A 7,380-nucleotide genomic window follows, 5' to 3' on the forward strand; every position below is an offset into this window, starting at 1 on the left:
ATGCCGTCAATCAGCGCACGCAACCTAAACTTCGAGATCTCCCCGATGGAAAAACCGGCCGCCTGGATTGATCCGAATTTATGAGATCCATCCAGGCGCCAGCCAGCGGCCGTGTAACATGCTCAAGCGTGTCCCAGAAAGCGAGTGCCAAAATAATCAGTGCGACCATGACATCCGCTTGTCCTTTCACTACACACGCCCCAATAATAATCACACGATCCCGTCTTCATAAAGTTTTCCATCTAGGTTTTCCGTGACTCGAGCGTCCTTTTGGCATCCTGTCAGATGTATAGGATGAACCGGTGCAAAAGTGAGTAAGCGGCAAATCCAACGGCACCATCCACTAATCCCCATTCTTCTGGCCTCCGCCATGCTGTCGTCGTCAGCTTCTTGACGTCTGTGAGATCCGGGCCCCCTTTCGCATCACGCACGGCATGCAGCCCGTCGAGCGCGTGCAGCCTTGGAACCATTGCATCGGGGCTCTCTTAGTCTCGTGAGGTCCCTATCCGTGCTCGGTACCGCCTTGAAAGCCCGCTCTCAGATGGAAGACCGTCCGCTCGTGTTAGACGGTACCGTTTCGGCGATGGCGGAGGGCAGATGAAGTGATGCCTTGGCTCGCTGGTAATGTGGCTGAACCGCATCACATCGCAACATCAGCCCAGATTCGTGGACCCCCATCATCAACAGCCAGCCACGAAAGGCCACAAACGCCCTTCCACGAGACTGTCGTTCTCCGTGAATTGTATGTAACCCCCATGAGCCAAACAGCGACCTATACCTTAGCAGTGTCTGTACACCATGTCACAACACACACCGCCGAGTCCTTCTCCCCGTGTTCCCGTCAGTCACCCGTCAGATCCCAATCTCACCGCCCCCCTTCGCCAGATTCTCAATCCCAAACAGCCTGGTGAGACAGAGCCTGGCTGACACCTGCAACAGCAAACAAGCTGCACAACCGTAACGGGCGGGCAACCATTAACACGGCACAGCATCGCAACACCAACACCGACACCAACACCAGCGAAACCGACAAAAGCCGTAGTACGGCGTAACCGTAAGTGACTATTTGACAGCCGAAACCGAAAAAGGGCCCATCCTCTCTCCGTCTAATCTCTCGACTTTACCTGTCGCTCTCTCCACGGATCATCAAGCTTAATTTGTCCTCATAATACCGACTGTGCCAGTCCGTTGGCTGCCCCCTCTCGTATTACGTACTCGGTTGCTTTAAACGTTTTGGGCATATTTGACGGGTCTGGTATGCCCGAAAGCAGACAAACAATGGGTGCCATTCTACATACTCCGTAACCGCAACAAGCCTGAACAACGATGGACAATGTCCTTTGCACATCATCTGTGTACCAGTGAAGTAAATTTCCCACAGGCAAAGCTACTATGTCAACATGGCCTGCAATAGTCCCCGATCAGCAGCGGGCAGACTATCTCAACACTCAAATTTACGTTTCCCGCCTAAATCCCTCCAGGAATCTTCGTTACGCATCGGCGCTCGAGGCCGGCCGCAGCGTTGCATCGCAGGCCGAACCTCCCGGCGTCCGCATTCTCCGAGAGAGGGGGGACCCCGCAAACAGCCCCCGGAGCGAGAGCTTCAACCTTCACCTACTCCAACAAACTCCAACCTTGACCGTCCCATCCGAGATCTCTCTTCTCCCTCACTTTGATTGTTGTTCCCGAGCTTAAAAAGGTCATTAAATGAAGAGGATAGTCCCGGGCCTGGGATGATCCTCGTTAGGACCCCAACGAGCTTCTTTCTTGTGAGGCGAAAACGATCCGTACAACAGGACACAGCCTGGCGCCAAGACATGTCAAGTCGCAGTGTTTAACAAAGGAGGAGCCGGGGGAAGGGGGGGCAGTGGGTAAACGGAGGTTGCACGGTAACATTTGACGATTTCACCGGTAACACTCGTAAACCCGTAAACCCTCGAACTGTCCCAAACCGGCCCGCTGTCCTTCTCCCAAAACGGTGTTGCGAACTCGAGGGAGTTTGGACGCGCCGAGAGTGTTCCTAGCGGCAGCGGAATCCCACATGTAACTCTCGTTTGGCCTTGGTCGACGGGACCACATGCGATTCGTGAGACGTTTTCTACCCAGAATTCCTACTTTGACATGTCGCACGCTGTACGTCGATCCCAGAAACCTGGCCACTGTCGAGGAACTAGACCAACAACAGGGTACATTTGGGGTCATGCTTCTATTCGATCTTGTCTATGAGTAATTGTACATGTCGCCATTTGTTTTTTTCCTGCAGAACGTCTTGGCCGGCAGGATGCATGAATAGCGAAACAGGCTAAGGTAGACGGGTGGTTGGGTGGGTGTGCTGCATGCAGACACACTTGGGTGCAAATCCGTGAGAACTTGCTCTACAAATCCAAACCAACGGCGAAATCCAATCAACCCAACCAACCTGCTCTTGTTGCCTGCGTGATGTGGGCGAATCCAGTGGCAGGATGCACTTGTGGTTTGATGTGTGCGATGTCCAGCCCCCTGCTTCTCAGGTCAGGCGAATCGGGTACTTGTGTCTCCTAAAGCAGACAAGTAGACCTCACACAGGCGTGCCACCATGATGATAACAATACGGATAGAGTACTTCAACTTGAGAAAGTAATGTACGAATAGTTCGTACATGTATTCGTAGCCCGGATTGCTAAACAACTCACAGTTGCATCGTGGATAGCAGATTGGGAGAAGGGGCTCAATGCTACCAGGCGCCCGTTTCCTGTGCCCTGAATCCAGCAAACCGTTGCCGAGTCTCCCGTCTACACAACGGGAACACGGCAGACCGAACGGCAAAAGTTAACCGTTGGGTAATTAAGGTAATTACTCAAATGGCAATCTGTATCCGCGCGTGTGCCCATACCAGCAGCGTCATTAAGGTTGGCCCAGAGCTTACACCCCTCACCCTAGCTACCTTAGCTCAAGTCTTCTTTTTTTCTTTCTCTTTCGCTCATGAGTTCTTCCCTTTGGTCACGAACTGAATTTGGACGAACGGGATTCCGGCTCCTGAGGCTCCCCCACCATCATCTCTACACCCTCCCCGGACCCCCTAGGTTCCCCTCCCTTTGAATTTGTGACCATTGGGGGAATAGAAAGTTGGAGAGAGTTCGTAGCGTACTCTATCCGTAGAGACCATCGTCAGAAGCAGGCGCCACAAACCAATCACTAGCGAGCCGAAGAGCCGGGTACTCGTCACCCTTCTACGCAATCTCGGATCAAGGCAATATGAAATCGTTCGAATGTGCTCAGAGGCACGGAGAAAGACGCCGAGACCCGTCTCGCTGCTGCCATCACAAACCAGACATCATTCAATAGCAGGTCTTTTTCTCTTGAACGGGAAGAATTGTCGGCAGGGTCACGGCGCTGTAATGGAGCCTGTAGCTGCTCTCCCATGGTTAAACTTATCCATCGGTCTGGATCATCCCTCCCACTATACTTGGAAAAGCGGTAACCTTTTCTCGCCCACGGCACAGCGGCTATCGAATGACAAAAAGAAAAGAATGGGAGCTAGCTTTCTCAAGCGAGGCTTGCAAGCCCTTCAACCCGCGCGCCCGCGCCCGCGCTTTTGGGAAGGCGATGGCGCAGAATCCCTCGGAGATGAGCCCAGATAGACTTTAGGGTGTCCTCTACTTTAACCAGCCTACGGCTCGCGGGATCCGTCCAGGCGAATCACAAGAGGGTAAAAAGGCTTGTTTGCAGGTCCATCAGCCCTGTAGGCTGCACGGGGAAGGAAAGGATTCGAAAGAGGTGTGGCACACGCGCCCACCCCGGGATCGAGTCAGCAGAGTCAGCAGGAGTCAGCCAGAAGGAATGCTCGTCGATAAAGCTAGATCCCCTTTCAGGATAGCTCGTCATCCGTCTCCCTTCCTTTATATCCAGGCCTAGGGTATCTCCGTCTTCAGGACGGGGCGGTTCACCCTCGCTTGATTGGCAGCGAGAAGGCTCTACCATTCGGATCCTGAATACCTCAGTCGACATGGGAGATATGACGGCCTGCGGCATTGGCTCATTCATCTCGGTCGGGTGAGCTTGATTCCCCATCTTCTTGTAACCGGGAGACCCTGGGCCCGACAATTCGAGTCAAGGTATTGTATAGTCGTAGAGAGAATTGAAGTCCTGCCACTTTTCACTTCGGCCCACGGCACGAAAGCGTATCCACTGCTAAAGTTCGGGAGTATATTCCTACGAGTAGAGAGAGTTTCTAACTCGAAGGGGGCTCGTCAAGTACCTACAGATATCCGTACACGTGTAAGATAAACGACGATCATCGGCGCATCGGCATTACCCATTGATTGACTGGACGCGGACCCCGTAGCATCCGTATCATTTTGAGAACATAGCCGTCCACTCCTTGGCCTGCCCAAACAGGCACAAACCTGGACTTGGCGGTGATCCTATGGATCCTGGGTGAATCAGGATGTCTGTTCCGCTAAACGGCGAACCATTGCACACAAACGGGGTTCAGCCTCCTGCCATTGCTGCCAAGGCCAGGTTGGCGCGGCTGGGCATTCCGTGGCACATGTTTGGTGGTTCGTATCCTTGTGGGCTCGTACACGAAGTCGCGGACGAGTAGCACCATGTACTCTTTTATTCTGATTTGGTGGCTCGTACCAAGAGCCGAGTCCTGCTTTCTGTGCGAGGGCAGCAGGTAAAGACTTGAAAACGGCATTCCCGCCAACCGATTATATCCGTAAGAGTGACGAGAGAAAGAAAAGGCAAGTCACCGGACCGATTATCCACTGGTGCCGCACACGCGCACACAATCCAAGCAGGTAATTATTGAACACTCTGTAATGTGGAAGAGCCAAGGTTTTCTTCGCTCGACGGGTTAAGCGAAGAAAGGGGTGGAGGATGGGGGCACACAAGAAGCCGATGTATCCTTGCATCAAATCACGACGGTGGGCTAAGCAGAGAGACAAGCTTAGTCTGATGCGCCAATCAGTACGTACATTCCTCGGGTTGAACCACGCCCATCCAACCGCTCTTACGCGACCGGATACCAAAGTGACGAGAAGTTGACCGTATGATAGATAGCCTTAAGGCCATGGTGCTTGGCTGAGCCAGAAGGGATAACTGGGAATGCTGCCACTGTAAATAAGCCAAGCAGGAGGCCAGCGCCACTGCACCATGAGCAGGTTTAAGCATGAATTTAAGCGTTGTCAGCCACTGCTCCTAGCGCCGTCTTGGTCTTCTTGGCATACCTCACAGCTCCTCTGGGATCTGTCGATGTTCTTCTGGAGGTTGTGGTCGGAAACGGGGGGGAGGGGGGTGGCTGGAGTAAGGAGGGAGCCAGAGAAGGCAGCACCATTTTCTTGCTTACGCCCTGTTGGTGAGCGGCAATGTCTTGGCCACTTGAGAGTTATGGAGCCTAACGGACTTTTCGAGGAGCACCGGGTCCGAGAGAGAAACGGTTCTAGAAGGCGAGGCGAGAGACACATCCCACAGGGAAGAGAGAAAAAAGCACGGCTTCAAGAAGTCCAAAATGCCCCAAAAAGCAATACGCCGTGGATGCCGTCTCTCTCGGCGTCCGGGAATACAGTTAGGGTCAACTTAGTCTCTCTCTCTTAACTTTTCTGCGCGCAGCAATATGTCTCTGCCGGCGTGCAGCATCTGTAGCCGTATCCGTGGATTCTCCAAATTAAGGCGGCAGCTCATCATGAAAGCCGGAATAACCGTCTTCTTGGCATGGGGACGTGGACTGGGCGGCCCATGGTTAAATGTCCGTCCAAGGTTTGCCTCTGCAGCAGATAAAGTGCGCCATCAGAGCCAAAAAAAACCTTCCCCGGTCTCTTCTCTTTTGCTTCCGTCCCGACAAAGGTAAGATGCTTATTCAGACGGGCGATCAAATTCCCTAGATTTAGCCTAGAGTTTAAGTGAATATGCGTCCGCGGCTGTTGCTGGAAAAGGTTTATGGTTAAGATTGCAAGAAACCCAAATCGAAGCCCGCGGCTGGCCCCTGCTCGCTTTCGGTCGAGCCGTGGACCGCGCGGGCTTTTGCTTCATAGCCTGACAGGATTCCCCGACATGGAATTGTCGATAATAGTGCTTATCACGTTGCTTAGGATCGTTCATGACTTAAACTCCATTACGGAGTAGTCATTGCAATACGGCAATATGGCAATATCGCTTCATGGAGGTCAGCAAAGTCAAAAAGGCTATTGGCCACTAGGCTTCCGGACCAGCCGCGCAAATCCAGAGGGTGGGCAGAGTCTAGAGAGCCTCACTATCTCACATATTTTTTGCATGTTTCATTCGTTGACTTCACACAAGGGCCATCGAGTCAAGCTTAAGCCCCTCCTCCCGCCCCGTCTGATAACTGGAGACTCCACTGGGAAGAATGATGAGACGAGGCGTACCGGTGGGAAGTTTTTCCAAAGTTCCAAGCCGACCCGAACCGACCAACGAGGCTGCCCAGTGGTGCCGGCCAAGAGGGTCCTTGCTCGAGGCTTTGCTTCTCGGCTTACGCTCTTGGCCTGAATTACGGATTTCTTCTCATGCTGAGACGATGGACTGTGCCCCAACGTATGGGTGTCGAAAGATGGCATTCGGAGTGTAAGAAAGGCGAAAAAAGATGACTGCTGCATCAGCCAAAAAACCAAGAGAACCTAGGCGCCGTATTCCTACGTACGCATAGAGTCCCTAGTAAGGACAACAGTTGAGATTCTCTGCCGAGAGTGGCCGGCCATCTCGCTCAATCTTACCTTAATCGAGCCTGACCCGCCATCCCATGTCCCTGAACGCCGACTCTGAGCCAACAGATCAGAATAGGCTCGCATTATCTGCGGCACGAGACAGGCTTCCCTTGTAGGGTACAGCTTCATTGGCTGAGAGAACATCAACTGCTGTGAGAGTCGATCCCTCAGGAGGATAGCTCCTATGTTCCTATGAAGCAGGAATGCATGTACGAATACGCTTTTTCCAGCCTCCATTATGCCCATCTGGGTATTCGTACCTTGGTGTGAAGAGCACCCCGCCGATGTGCATCCCGCCTTGATTCGCGGCAAGGTCGCAGGGCAAACGAAACCTTTTCTGGATCCGGCTCCCACGCTGCACTGTTGCGCTGCCCACAACCCGCCGTTGGAACCCCCCGTCCGACATGGCCGATCTGTCCATCGCATGTCGCCGCCGTCAGCCCGGCATCAAGATGACACAATTTGCAGATGAAGACCAAGGACTATGCTGCATATCGGGATGCACTTTCGCAGAGAAAGGAAGTAGAAGCGGCCGATAGTCAGAGGAACGCCTCTAGCTCAGCACATTCATCACATACTGAGTCTTGCTAGTCTCCACTCTCCCAAGCCGAACCCGAGCAAACGTCCAAGAAGGGGGCTGTTCTCGTGAAAGCTCTCCACCGTACGGATACTTGAGCAG

This window comes from Colletotrichum fioriniae, assembly GCF_027942845.1.
Source record: "Colletotrichum fioriniae strain IMI 355084 chromosome Unknown scaffold_16, whole genome shotgun sequence".
Lineage (NCBI taxonomy): Eukaryota > Fungi > Ascomycota > Sordariomycetes > Glomerellales > Glomerellaceae > Colletotrichum > Colletotrichum fioriniae.